We start from the raw sequence: 16,824 nt of genomic DNA on the forward strand, positions 1-16,824 counted from the left end.
TCTCTCTCTCTCTCTCTCTCTCTCTATATATATATATATATATATATATATATATATATATATATATATATATATATATATATATATATATATATATATATATATATATATATATATATATATATATATATATATATATATATATATATATATATATATATATATATATATATATATATATATATATATATATATATATATATATATATATATATATATATATATATATATATATATATATATATATATATATATATATATATATATATATATATATATATATATATATATATATATATATATATATATATATATATATATATATATATATATATATATATATATATATATATATATATATATATATATATATAGTTTATTATTATAGCAATATCGTTCTTTAAGTAAACGCTCTTTTGCCATGGTAACACAGCAAAGTGGCATAAAATTCGTTGCTTAGATTTGATTTTAATAAAATTTCCATCTACATGTAGTGATAAGACATCTACAATCAAAAATACGAAGTGAAATCTTTCAGAACCTGTAAACTCAAGGATCATCAAAATAAGAAGTTATTGCTACATTAAGGCTACAAAGGATACAACATATTGAAGATGTAAAATAATCATTGCTTACTGTTTTGGTTACCTTCTAATTAAAAATATTATATCTTAGTCACTTGATATTATATTAATCTAGTAGAATAAAGTTGAACAATATATGATAAAGAAAATAATGAAAAAAAATAAAGTTGTTGCTATGATTACCGAGATAACAGCAATATTCTACAACATGTCATAGCTCATTATAAGCTCCAGTTAGAAATTGTGAGGAGCCAGGGTTGTTGTGATAAATATATATAATCTGCATACAAAACTAATAAAACTGAATATTTAATTTTTTAAAGACATGTTATGCATGTTTTTCAATATATTTACCATAGCAACTCTCTTTTTTTAGAGACCACATTTTTAGACCACACCACTGCCTATAATATTGCTTTCCAGTTGTATGGAATTGAATTAAAAAGAATAAAAACAGAAAAAAAAAACTTGCAGAGAGTTAATTATAATTGAAAATTACTTTTCAGTATTATTGCCACCGCAATCCCTGTTAATCAAAGATTTTTTTCTTTCTTACAATATCCAAATCATAATTGCTATTATTTGTTGAATGTTTAACAAAACAAAATAAATATTAAGAAATTATTGCTTTTCAATACTTTGTTTCCGGGGAAAATTTTATAATACAATGTAGTTGTTTTCCTAACATTTTTTTTATTATGCATACAAGACAAGTTTTCGACTTTTGGACACAGTCATTGCCACTCTTCTGCAATGCTGTAAATATTAACAATGGAACTCAAATATGTCCAAATATGTTATTTTTCAAAATTTAGGCCACGTTGCCATGGTTACCATTTTATATAGCAACAAATTTTTTGGTTCATACGAGTTAATGGTACATGTATCAAATTCTTTTATAATACATGTAACAAGTTTGAAGAAATTCTTTGACTACGTATTCCGCGGCTCATATATAAGAGTCAAAGTAATTACAGAGAATAAATCTTTCAAACACTCAATAAAATCAAATGGTTTGTATGCGTTCAAAATTGTTTCCATGGGAAAATTAATCACTAAAAATACTTTTATAAGGTCCATAATATATATTTTAATTTTGCTACACTGCAATTTTACGAATAAATTTGAAATATTTCTTACTGCTGCACATAAAAAGCTGCCAAAATTAACCTTTGCTGCCTTGCTGTTTTGGCGAATTTTCTGTTACCATGGAGATAAGTAATTGTATTATAGTAATTTATTTGCTAAGAAGTCTGATTTATATTCTGTCACTTCAAGGTTTGTTTCTGGTATTTAAGATAACAATTTATGCATTTTTTTTTTTTTTTTTTTTTTTTTGAACACTTTATAATTTTTCACAGTTTATAAAAACATCCATTATTGTTGCTAGCAACGGACACTATTTAAAAAAAAAAAAACTAGGTGTTGGAATTCAGATTACAACAGTGACATTACTATACTTTTATATGAAATACATGCAACAGCTGTATTTTTTTTAATCCATAACGTTGAAATATTCTTAAAAGGTTTCCTCAACTCAGAATGCAGATTTATTTAAAGATTGGAGTACCCCTGCTGAGCATAAAAATTCCGAATTGCCCATAACTGGTAATCATGACCAAAGTGCTTTTCGAATTAAAAGAGCATAATTGTTTATAATAAACCTTCTGTAAATCATAGAAAATGGGCATACGATGCAGATCTAATAAAAAAAAAAAAACAATTTATGTAACTAAAAATTACTTTCGAAGAAAAACATTAATATCATAGAAATGATTCTGTTTTTAATGAAGGGTATTTCGAAAACTTGAATTCTAGGAAAGGATTTATTCTGCTCTTTGATAAGTGGATATACTTGTACATGTCTTTTTTATTAATTAAATAAACTTTCTTAAGAAATATATGGAAATAACGAACAATATTCAAGCTCAAAAGTCCATTCAAACAATGCAAATCAGGAACAGAGCAAACATGGACCTCTAAAATATCAGAGGTTGGATCGTGTGCCATGGAGGAGTGAGAATCCCTTGCTGACCGGTCACACCAGCCGTGTGCTCCTTGCTATGATCGGGAAATAACAGGGAAGTTCGATGCAATTAAGTGTGTAAATAATGGCCTAACAATTATTATGAAAGACGTCAGTCAGCATTTGACTTCGATTGTATTTGCTGACAAGGTCCTTGAATCGACCATAGAACTTACAAAATGATGACTTTAAATGAGACTGCTAATATTCTTGTTTCATCAACTTAGAGCATGCTCTTGCATATCGAATCAACTGAGAGATATATAGTTTTACCCATCTCCATCCCCTCAATCTTCCATACCCCTTGTTTTCATATCTCCGAATCTTGTAAACATTTATTTTGGTTTTGTTTATTAGAAAAGTTAATTTCCATAATTTCCAAGCACAATTTTTGTATGTCTCAATCATATAAGTGTTACACCAAAGATTTTGTGACTTTGAAACCCTGCAGTGTAAGTAAACTTTCATTAGTCATAAATGTTAAGTTCTTTAAATCGTGTTAAAATGCACACCTTGTAATGTGGAATATTTCAGTGTTTTGTAGTAATATAATATTCATGTGGTTTGTGTTAAAAGCATTTTCTGAAATTTATACATACTTGTATATGTAAATTTGAATTGATAATTTTGTTTATTTCTTGCTGAGTTTTTATTGTATTTTTGCCTTTATTACTTTTATTTTGATTGCTGTTCAAAAGAACAGTGGCTGTCAGCTATCATCCGCAACTGTACTCGGCAATGCTGGTACCGGACATCCATGACTGTACCTGCTCACTAATATCAAAAACGGAATGTCAGAGCAAGATTTTCCGGATTGTTCAAAGTTGTTAATAAAGTATGGATTGTTTTTTAATGAAAAATACGAAATATGTTAATATGGAGGTAAGGAAATTTCTGATTTTAAATAAATCTACTCTATGAAAGGCTGTAATCGCCAAAACGGTAACGATAACTAGCTTAGTGAATATATCGCGGAAAATATATGTAAGCTTGACTATGCCTAAATCCATTGCATGGATCGCTATAATCTATAAAAAAAGTAACATTTACTACAGCGTACATTTTGTATATCTATGACTGTATACCTGTGCCTGATATACAACATCTGCGACTGTACCTGTGCCATACATACACACTACCACTGACTCAACCCGCGCTTGATTAATAACACCCACAACAAAAAAATTCTATGGATTTTCTCCGATTTAGATTTAGTCAATCAAAGCGCAAATAACGCTAATCTTTATATTACCCATGACAGTGATACCGAGACAAACGATATCAGCAGTGATTAGGGAAGGATCCAAAACTTTTACAAATTTAAATTTAAAACTTTATGTTCAGAGTACAATATGAGCCTGGTCTTTAATTTTTGGGCGGTGGGGGGGGGGGGGGGAGAGCAAGATTTCAATATCCTATGTGCTCAATAATAATGATGAATTTAAAATGAAACATGCTAGTATAATTACAGAAAATATACGAGTAAACAATAAACAAAGTAAAATAAAAAAGGAAATTAAAATAAATATTGGAATTAATTTGTAATCCTTAATTTTATGTTAGAAAGTATAAGTACGTCACAATATTATTAATTTCACCCATTTCATTGATCACGCAAGTGGTGTCAATGAAAAACACAGGTTTCTCCCCATAAATATATGTCTTAGTATATATACGGGTGGAATGGGCTGATTCACGCGTTTTCAATGCGTTATATATAAACATCTCAAGTGCACCCCAGGAAGTAGCCTCCTATGCCCTAAAAAAAGAATAGTTCCTGACAAAAAAAAAACTTTATTTACTTACAAAGTACATAAAATTTACTAGACACAGGTATCAAAGTTGTAAAAATAGGCTGCCCCCCCCCCCCCAAAAAAAAAAAATTCTCAAAAGAAATAAAAATTAATTTTATATGCATGGAACAATTAACATCTTGACTGGTCGATAACCGTGGTGTGATACCTGAAATATGTAGGGTATGGTATTAAAATAATTGCTTATATTAAAGGAAATTAATGCTATAATTATCGATAGCATCCGAAGAAAATAATTGTATAAGTAAATATTTTTATTAGATCCACCTCTCTAAGATTGTGCTGTACTGTCCAGACAACTCTAGAAAAATTACAACATGACTGTACCGGTGCCTGATTAACAACATCCACGACTGTACCTGTCCAGTACACACACTTTATTCTATATCCATGACTGTACCTGTGCTTATAAACAACATCCATGACTGTACTTGTGAGTTATAAACAATCCACGACTTTACCTGTGCAGTATACACATCTAACTCTACATCCATGACTGAACCTGTGCCTTATAAACAACATCCACGACTGTACCTGTGCAGTATACACATCTTACTATACATCCATGACTGTACCTGTGCCTTATAAACAACATCCTCGACTGTACCTGTCCAGTACACACACTTTATTCTACATCCATGACTGTACCTGTGCCTTATAAACAACATCCACGACTGTACCTGTGCAGTATACACATCTTACTCTACATCCATGACGGTACCTGTGCCTTATAAACAACATCCATGACTGTACCTGTGCCTTATAAACAACATCCACGACTGTATCTGTCCAATACACACACTTTACTTCACATCCATGAGTGTACTTGTGCCTTATAAACAACATTCCTGACTGTACTGTGCAGTATACACATCTTACTCTACATCCCTGACTGTACCTGTGCCCTATAAACAACTTCCACGACTGTACCTGTCCAGTACACACACTTTATTCTACTTCCATGACTGCATCTTTGCGTTGTTAACGACATCCAAGAAAAGTTTCTCAAGGCTCTACTAAAAGTTTGTTCTTTTGTCGTTTGTGACCCGAAACCCCCCCCCCCCAATGCAACCCCCACCCCGTCATAAAAAAATTGAATTATATGCCTGCAAGAAAGCGTGGGATTTAGACTTCTGTTTTTAAGAGGTAATACTACTTCTTTCGATATACTCCATCCTCGCCTTCACAACTTCTGCCAAGTTTTATTATTATTGCAGAAGAGTTTATAAGTAATGGATTAATTATTTTAAAACCAGTGTCAAAAAGTTAACTGCTCATTTAAAACTCTTCTCATAAAGAGGGGGAAGGGTTAGATAATTTTATAAATTGAAATCGGGCTTTAAACATAACGAATGAACCAGATTTTCAAATACTCATGGAAATGGATAAATAACCATCAGATCTCCCCGTATGTTTAACTTATGTAAAAGTCAACTGACATATTAGATTCATTGGCAATAAAATGACTATTTTTGCTGCTTTTAGTCTGTATACATATGTTATACACCCTCATCACCCCCCCCCCCCCCCAACAACCCACTCCCCTGAAACAACAAACAATTGGTATAAATTTGAATTTGTGAAATAACAATTCATAATACTTGAAAAAGGAATTGTTGTTTCAGTGAGAGGGGAAGGGGGGGGGGATAAAAATATTTTCCGTTGATTTCTATAGAGATGAAGTTTTACAAAAATTATAGACTTATCTCTCTTTGTTTTCCAAAATAAGTTATGTTTTTTGATAAAATTCACATAAATATTCGGTATATAAATATGAACAAGAGGCCCAAGGGCTTTAACGGTCACCTGAGGATAATGCAACAATTTAGAGGATCCAGTAGAGTATAAAATGATTTGAAAGGTGAAGCTTTGTTGCCCAAAAGCAAGAAAATAGGGTGATCAGGATCAATAAAATAATTAATCTAGTATTCATTAACAGTTCATAAATTAGGTTCTAATCTGTTCCCAATTTATCACTACCACCATACAGTATATTAACAAACTATCAGTGCTTCTATACTATTTTAATTCGTAGTTGAGATCTCTTACATTGGCCTCTCTTGGTCTTTGATGAACATTTAAAAAGACAAGTTTTTTTGTCTCATTTTTATTTATCTATTACTTACAAGTCTACCTGATCATTAAAACTATGAAAGTACTTTTTGTATTATACAATAAAAATTCTTGCATAATTTTCTTATTCTATTAACCTTTTAAGTACATTATTTACAGTGATTAATTATCAAAAGTAAATGGCAAAGGGGAATAACTCTTCTCAGTAGAATACAAATTAATATATGGCAGGACCAGAACACTTGACCAAATGGCCCAGATGTTCAACAATCTGGTAAAAATACTCTTCCTTATTAAAACTTTTACTCTTTTTGCCCCTGATATGCCCAGGTGCAGAGAAGATTTTTAAAGAAATAATGCATTTTCATTACAGATTCACTATATTATCAATAGAGCCCCTCCCCTCCCCAGCGAGAAACACCAGAGCCTTTCACCCTGGGGCGAAAAGTTTGCCCATCACAAGTAATCGTTTATCTGCTTAACACTAAGAGCAGACAGGATTATTTAATAGAATTAATGCATTTTCACTATATTATCAAGAGCCCCACCCTTACGCCAGCACATCTGACCCAGGGGTCATGCAATTCACTACTCTGGAAGAAGCACTCTTGCTCATCATAACTACTATACACTTAGCTTCTTTGCTTTTTAACCAGGAGCAGAAAAGAATATTTTCAAAGAAATTTTGCCTTTTCACTATATAATCAATAGAGCCCCCCCCCCTTTCACCAGAACCCTTGACCCTGGGGCCATGAAATTCACAATTTTGGAAGAGGCATCCTTGTGTATCATAACAATGTACTTAATTTGTTAAAATAATACCCAGGGGCAGAGAAGAAGATTATCAAAGAAATAATTCACTTTCACTATATGATATATATAGCCCCGCCCTAGCACCAGAACCCCTGACCCTGGGGCCATGAATTTCACAATTTTGGTAGAGTCACCCTTGCTTATCATAACTATGTATTCAATTTGTTTCAATAATACCCAGGAGCAGTATTGAATTTCCATGAATTTCACAGTTTTGGTAGAGCGATCAATGCTTATTACAATCATGCCAACAGTTTGACTGCTTGATGTCCAGGAGTAAAGAAGAAGATTTTTAAAGATAGCACTAATTTTGATGGTTTTAGCCCCACCCCTCAGGCCCCAGGGTGGCAGGGACCATGAAATTCATAATTTTCTACCCCCTTGAAATTGGTTCAGTGGTTCAAGAGAAGAAGCTGAAAATGTTCAAAAGTTTACGACCGACAGACGACGCACGACGGACGACAACGGACGAAAAAAGATAGCAATAGGTCACCTGAGTGACTCAGGTGACCTAAAAAATCATTCCAATATGTTAACTTTCTAAATTAACTCTGCGATAGGTGGCAGAATTGTACTATCATTCTTGCTATCATATGGTTTATTCAAGCATGCGTATTAAAGCTATTGAGACAAGCTTTCGCATTAGCAATACTAGTCCCCTACCGGCAAGTGTAATCTGGTTCCCATTAAAAATTGAAAATGCTGTAATTCTGTCAAAAATCATTGAAGCGGAACATAATGCAAACTTGATCTGTAACTCATCAAGATACACTCACATAACTCAATATCTGCAAACGTTTGGAAAAAAAGTTTGGAAAACCCTTAAAAATTAAAAAGGTTGTAATTCCCTCAAAAATCAATGAAGCGGAACGAAATAAAAAAACTTGATCTGTAACTCATCAATACACACTCACATACCAAAATCAGCTTAATATCTGCAAGCATTTAGAAAAAAGTGCGGAAAACCAAGTGGGACAGAGTGACAGCTAGGCGGACAGACAGACAGACAGACGGACCGACAGACTCAGAGGAAACCTATCGTCCCCTCCGGTTTCAATTTATTTTATTAGTCCCCTACCTGTGAAACCGGAAGGGACTATAGGTTTCCTCTGAGTCTGTCCGTCCGTCTGTCGGTCTGTCTGTCTGTCTGTTCCACTTGGTTTTCCGCACTTATTTTCTAAACGATTGCAGATATTGAGCTGATTTTTGGCATGTGAGTGTATCTTGATGAGTTACAGATCAAGTTTGCATTTCGTACTGCTTCAGTGCTTTTTGGCGGAATTACGACCTTTTCACTGTTTCAGGGTTTTCCGCAATTTTTTTCTAAACGCTTGCAGATATTGAGCTGATTTTTGGTATGTGACTTTACCTTGATGAGTTATAGATGAAGTTTGCATTTCGTTACGCTTCATTGATTTTTGACGGAATTATGGCATTTTCAATTTTTAACGGGAACCAGATTACACTTGCCGGTAGGGGACTAGTATTGCTAATGCAATACTGGTTGCACAACAGTATTAAATTTTGCTATATATTCTTACCAGAAATGCGCAACTTTGAGTAGGTGGTATTAATTGAAAACAAACTTTTGAGAAGTCTCCTTTTCAGATCTTGTAAAACAATTCTTTATAAAGATTTTAGTACCAAAAAATACATAGCCATCCAGCAAGGCACGCAAGTTTGTTTCGGTCGAAGTCGAGCAGGTGCTTGAAAATCAAGTCCAGGACCTAATCACTCCCCACTCAAATACAGTATATAGAAAAATCAGCACGCCCTAAATTATAATGAATCTAGTCAATACAGCACGTTTACATATTGTTTTTCATCTCATAAAAAAATTCAGCTCCAGTCTCCTGTTAAAATGCCCGAATCGGAAGGCAAGATTCAGGAATTATTTTGCGTCAGCCATGATTTGACGTGAACCTCAAGTGAAATACTGTTATGACACCTGCACTAGCTTGTTCTTGATGAAAGAGCAGATTACTCTATTTATAAATGTACCACAAAATTAGAACTCTTTAGTGTGCAGTGTATAGAGGGCTCTTAAGCACATGGAAAAAAATCCATCTTTTTCCTCATTTTCACCTCCTGTTTATGTTATGTTTCGTCATTGAGTTATTTTTTAATTCTTTTGAATGCCATTTAAACATTGAATTGTGAAGTGTAGATAAATGTAGTATTACATGTACTGCAATAATTATTTTCAATAGGTCTTTCTTTGTAAACACGATAAAATGCACTATTCCATCCTAAAATGTTTTCAACTATGAAAATATTTTTACATCTTCTTCTGTGCCAACCCCAAAGTTGCGGGGTATTATTATCATAGTTTACAACTGATTATACGTCAAACGTATACGACAAATGTTTATTAAAATTAATTAAAATTAATAATAGTAATTGGCTATGAGTTGACTTATAGCTTTGATTTTTCCACCTGTACACTGATGATTATTCGTGTCTCGAACTTGATTCTAATTGATTTTCATGGTCAAATTTTAAGAGTCAAGGACACACTTAAAGATCAAAATTTGTGAGTGAAATAAAATTGTTTAAATATTGTTGTTTTTTTATGGTAGGATGGTCCAAATACAGTATACAATACGTACCTCTTAAACCCTGAGAAGTTCATTGTGTGTAAATCTTGATTATAAGGCATAGGTACAGTCATGGATGTAGTGTGTGTCATACACAGGTACAGTTGTGGATGTTGTTTATAAGGCACAGGTACAGTCATGGATGTAGAATAAAGTGTGTGTACTGGATAGGTACAGTCGTGGATGTTGTTTATAAGGCACAGGTACAGTCATGGATGTAGAATAAAGTGTGTGTAGTGGACAGGTCCAGTCGTGAATGTTGTTTATAAGGCACAGGTACAGTCATGGATGTAGAATAAAGTGTGTGTACTGGACAGGTACAGTCGTAATGTTGTTTATAAGGCACAGGTACAGTCATGGATGTAGAATAAAGTGTGTGTACTGGACAGGTTCAGTCGTGGATGTTGCTTATAAGGCATAGGTACAGTCCGGGATGTAGAGTTAGCTGTGTATACTGGACAGGTACAGTCGTGGATGTTGTTTATAAGGCACAGGTACAGTCATGGATGTAGAATAAAGTGTGTGTACTGGACAGGTACAGTCGTGGATGTTGTTTATAAGGCACAGGTAAAGTCATGGATGTAGAAAAAATTGTGTGTATTGGACAGATACTGTCGTGGATGTTGTTTATAAGGCACAGGTACAGTCATGGATGTAGAATAAAGTGTGTGTACTGGACAGGTACAGTCGTGGATGTTGTTTATAAGGCACAGGTAAAGTCATGGATGTAGAAAAAATTGTGTGTATTGGACAGATACTGTCGTGGATGTTGTTTATAAGGCACAGGTACAGTCATGGATGTAGAATAAAGTGTGTGTACTGGACAGGTACAGTCGTGGATGTTGTTTATAAGGCACAGGTACAGTCATGGATGTAGAATAAAGTGTGTGTACTGGACAGGTACAGTCGTGGATGTTGTTTATAAGGCACAGGTACAGTCATGGATGTATAATAAAGTGTTTGTACTGGACAGGTACAGTTGTACAGTCGTGGATGTTGTTTATAAGGCACAGGTACAGTCATGGATGTAGAATAAAGTGTGTGTACTGGACAGGTACAGTCGTGGATGTTGTTTATAAGGCACAGGTACAGTCATGGATGTAGAAAAAAATTGTGTGTACTGGACAGGTACAGTAGTGGATGTTGTTTATAAGGCACAGGCACAGTCATGCATGTAGAGTAAGATGTGTATACTGCACAGGTACAGTCGTGGATGTTGTTTATAAGGCACAGGTACAGTCATGGATGTAGAGTTAGCTGTGTATACTGGACAGGTACAGTCGTGGATGTTGTTTATAAGGCACAGGTACAGTCATGGATGTAGAATAAAGTGTGTGTACTGGACAGGTACACGCAGCACAGTTAAGGCTACAAAAAGGGGTCGGAGCCTAATTTGTACGGGAAATGTTAACTATGACATCATACAATATCAACAATTCTTAAAAATCCTACAAAATGAAATAATTTGCTATCTTAAACTATTGGAATCCATCAAACTACATCTAAACTTACTATAATATGCTGTTTTGTCTTTAGTTAAATTCTACATAGCAAGGTATAAACAAGTCACTGATTGCGATGCACTTGTCGATGTGACGTCATTTTGTAAAACCTGACGCAGTTTGTATGCAGTAAGTGGCGGATCAAGAAATATTTTCACAACAAAAAATGTATTCTATAATTAAATAAAATATTATTTAAAGATATTAAAGAGACCATTAACTTGGATGCAATGTCTTCTTTATGATTTTATTCATATATATTCCGTATATTTCCTATTTAATTGATACTGCCGTATATTTGTATGCAAGTACATCGGAGAGTAATGTAAGGGTCTTAATAAATCGATCTAGTGCAAGGGCATACACTCAATGGATCACAGTAAGCTTTTACATATAAACTCTAGAAGTATTAAGGTATCTGAAAAGTGCTGCGATCCTGGTGAAATCTTGAAAATGAATTAATTATATCTATATTTAATGCCGTTGACCATCAAAAATTACAGAATGTGGTCATATAAATTTGATTTTAACAATGAAATAGCAGAATTTATAGAGGATCGCAGCACTTTTCAGAAACTACGATACGTATTGAAAATATTTATACTCTAAATTTAAATTTGTAAATTGATTATGCCCTTGCACTAGTGAAATTTATATGTGACCTCAATACTGCAAGTATATGTGCTATATCACGTGAATGCCGCATCACATGACAAGTCTAAATATAAAATCTTATCGTCCTCAATATGTAGTTATTAACCATAATTACATTTGTCGGTTATCAATAAAGTACTGAAAAGAATCGCCATCCTGATTAAGAATATATTTTCAATCACAAAAATTGCCGATATTTCCATTGCGCACCATAACTGTACTGCGCAGTCGTGGATGTTGTTTATAAGGCACAGGTACAGTCATGGATGTAGAATAAAGTGTGTGTACTGGACAGGTACAGTCGTGGATGTTGTTTATAAGGCACAAGTACAGTCATGGATGTAGAATAAAGTGTGTGTACTGGACAGGTACAGTCATGGATGTTGTTTATAAGGCACAGGTACAGTCATGGATGTATAATAAAGTGTGTGTATACTGGACAGGTACAGTCGTGGATGTTGTTTATAAGGCACAGGTACAGTCATGGATGTAGAATAAAGTGTGTGTATTGGACAGGTACAGTCAGGAATGTTGTTTATAAGACACAGGTACAGTCATGGATGTAGAATAAAGTGTGTGTATACTGGACAGATACAGTCATGGATGTTGTTTATAAGCACAGGTACAATCATGGATGTAGAATAAAGTGTGTGTACCGGATAGATACATTCATCGATGTTGTTTATAAGCACAGGTACAGTCATGGATGTAATAAAGTGTGTGTACTGGACAGGTACAGTCGTGGATGTTGTCAATCAGGCACCGATACAGTCATCGTGTAAAATTTCTAGAGTTGTCAGGACAGGTACAGTTGTGGATTTGCATCCCAAGAAATTCTTCACGATTTTCTTTGATCTGAACACAATAAAGGTGCTATTAACGCTATTCACCGATATTCCCTATAGACTGACTCCAGACAATTGATTGCAGAATCTTAGAAAGGCGGATCTAATAAAAATGTTTACTTATACAAATATTTTCTTCGGATGTTATCGATAATTATAGCATTAATTTCCTTTAATATGATCAATTATTTTAATACCATACCCTGCATATTTCAGGTATCACACCACGGTTATCGTCCAGTCAAAATGTTTATAAATTGTTCCATGCATATGAAATTAATATTTATTTCTTTTGAGAATTTCTTTTGGGGGTGGGGGTGGGGGTTCTTCGAGGCTATTTTTACAACTTTGATACCTGTGCCTAGTAAATTTTTTGTACTTTGTAAATAAATAAAGGTTTTTTTTGTCAGGAACTATTCTTTTTCAGGGCATAGGAGGCTACTTCCTGGGGTGCACTTGAGATGTTTAATTGTTTATATATAACACATTGAAAACGGGTGGATCAGCCTATTCCACCCGTATATATCATAAGACATACAAATGTACATTTATGGGGGACAAACTGTGTTTTTCATTGACACCACTTGCGTGAACAATGAAATGGGTGAAATTAATAATATTGTGACGTACTTATACTTTCTAACATAAAATTAAGGATTACAGATTATTTCCAATATTTATTTTAATTTCCTTTTTTATTTTACTTTGTTTATTGTTTACTCGTATATTTTTTGTAATTATACTAGCATGTTTCATTTTAAATTCATCATTATTATTGAGCACCTAGGATATTGAAATCATGCCCCCAGCCCCCCCCCCCCCCCCAAAAAAAATAATAAAGACCTGGCTCATATTGTACTCTGATTATAAAGCTTTAAATTTTAAATCTGTAAAAGTTTTGGACCCTCCCCAAATCACTGCTGACATCGTTTGTCTCGGTATCACTGTCATGGGTAATATAAAGATTAGCGTTAATTGCGCTTTGATTGAATTCAGTCAAAATTTAAATCGGAGAAAATCCATAGAATTTTTTGTCGTGGATGTTATTAATCAAGCGCGGGTTGAGTCTGTACGGCACAGGTACAGTCGCAGATGGTGTATATCAGGCAGAGGTATACAGTCATAGATATACAAAATTTAGGCATAGTCAAGTTTACATATATTTTCCGCGATATATTCACTAGGCTAGTTATCGTTACCGTTTTGGCGACTGCAGCCTTCCATAAAGTAGATTTATTTAAAATCAGAAATTTTCTTTCCTCCATATTAACACATTTTGAATTTTTCACTAAAAAACAATCCATACTTAATTAACAACATATAGTTTAATATGTTGAACAATCCGGAAAATCTTGCTCTGACATTCCGTTTTTGATATTAGTGAGCAGGTACAGTCATGGATGTCCGGTACCAGCACTGCCGAGTACAGTTGCGGATGTTAGCTGACAGACCCCACTCGTTCAAAATGAAAAAAAGTATGGAAAGTCGGTTTGGTCATAACTGAAGCATTATGGAATCAGCGCTTTAAGTCGATCATTTTGTATGTATTTTCATATTACCCTTTTTGGTAATTTACAGTCCTTTACTACTCCTATACTGAGTAAAGAGTTAAAGGACAACGCGGCTAGGATAAGGCTGTCCGAAGAATGTCACAGTGTACCAGCCGTAGTAACGTTTCTGAACTACCTATATATGACGTCATAATGACATATGACGTCAAGTTACTGCACATTTGAGCAGACATGACGCGGAAAGTGTCATAACTTTTACATTCCTTTCATATGACATCGCAGGTTTTTTAAGGCTTCCCGTAGAATATGACAGTGCACTCTGTGCCTTCACATCTCCGAACTACCAAAATATGACGTCATAATGGAAAATGACGTCAGGTCACTGCAAACTTCAGGTGTTATGACGGGGAGAGTGTCATGAACGTAACACTTTATTTCAAACTGCATGTAAAATGCTAAATAGGTATGACAAAATTCACGGGTCGTTAAAGGTTTTTTAAGTCTTATATGTCCGCATATTTTAAAAATACACCGCTTACCTACCCTTGATTGAAATTCTTCATGTTCAAAATGCTTAGGAAAAATATACTTTTGAAATGTACTCTGTTTTATACCCGTGGTTGGAGGTAGAATTTATTTTGTGTGTATAAAAGAGTCTGGCGCAGGTGATTAATGAGGATTAATCTGAGAATTTTTGTGGAAATCTGTAAGAAGAGGTTGTTCTCTAACTGAATCTTGCTTGGGAAAAGTGTGTGTTGGCTTTGTTTTAATACAGATTACGATATTGTGTGGAAAATACCCTCAAATTTGTAGGTAAGTTGAATTTCTCAGGAAATATTTTGTACCCAAGTAATACTACGACTTTTCCCAAGCACATTTCGGATACACAAGGATACGATGAGTTTATTCATATAACGAAATGTTTATAATTATTGTGTTAATCAGCTGCGCCGAAGCGATTTATATGAAACACTTCAAAAAATTATAAATGACCGTCACGTGATCAACAAAGTCATGTGATATCATAACAAATACGCTAATATATAGCCGAGGAAACCCTTTATATAAATTGGAAGTACTAAAGTTCAATACTTATAAATTAAAACCAAAACCGACCTCGCAATGACATATTATGTTTTGAGCGCATTTTAAAGCTTCAGGAAGCCTTAACATAGCTGCGATGTAGAATTTTTTTTACGTTGCTGTTTAATTCATATGCCTGGATTGTTGTTTTAAGGCTGTTATGATGGTAAATATTTGCAGTATAATATCGTTATTACTTTTTCTTGTCTAACGTGTACGCATTCAAACAATTACAAAAAAAGAATTTGAAATGCTCCCCCTTACACGAGTGTAGACAGAGTTAGAATTTATAAATCTCATATATATCAGACTGGCACAAGTGAGTAATAAGGATTAATTGAAAATATTCCGTGTGAATTTAGAAGAGAAATATGTCCTCTAACTGAAATTTGCTGGGGGATTGTTTGTAATTTATCCTATTCTGTATAAATTGCAATGAAGAGTGGAAAATGACACATTGTATGTGGGTAAGTCGAATATCTCGTGAAATATTTTCTTAGGAAATAAAATTCAGACTTGCCTCCAGCACTTTATATATACCCAAGAATATGTTTAATTGATTCATGTAACAAGTCGTTCACAATTATTTTGTTTTTCACTTGTGCCGATGCGATTTTTGTGCAACATTTTAGAAAATTTATAAGTGTCCGTCACGTGATCAACACAGTCATGTGACATCACAAAAATGCTTTTTTATTATACCTTATTCAACTCTCTTTACAACGTAACTGTGTATGTATTCATAGATTACAACTTGAAATCAAAACATAGCTCAATAGTACATATCTAATGCATAATAAGCCTTCGGACAGCCTTAAAATAGCTGCGAAAAAACATTATCATTACTGAGTCAGTGCAATTGTTATTATTGTAGAAGATACGAGTTTTCTTTTGTATAAGGTGTGGGATATTTTTTGGTCCTCGCCTTTTTTTGCATTCTGAAATTGTAAAAACTGTTATTTAATTTGGCATGTGTAATAAATGCTCTGTACACAAGCATTTCCCTCATTATTTGACCAGCTGCAGAACAAAGCTGCAAATGTTCAGGTACATGTGAAATTGATTACATATTAGTGTCAGTATTTAAGAGCACATTTAAGAGATAAATAGAAATTTCTATTTTATGATATGTTATCAGTATATTGAAAAAACAAATTAAAGTACAAAGATAAATATGAAAAACTTAACATGGCGTGCAAACGGAGGGAGGGGTATATAGTTAATGATCGTACTGAATGATGAGCAGAATTATTTTATTATCCATGAAAGTTTTTGATCCACATATAGATTTATGTTTTCTTAAATGAAAAAGAAATCATTTT

The sequence above is a fragment of the Saccostrea echinata genome, unplaced genomic scaffold (genome assembly GCF_033153115.1).
Source record: "Saccostrea echinata isolate AGI-Se365-2 ecotype Australia unplaced genomic scaffold, CSIRO_AGI_Sech_v1 ptg000003l, whole genome shotgun sequence".
NCBI classification, from domain to species: Eukaryota; Metazoa; Mollusca; class Bivalvia; order Ostreida; family Ostreidae; genus Saccostrea; species Saccostrea echinata.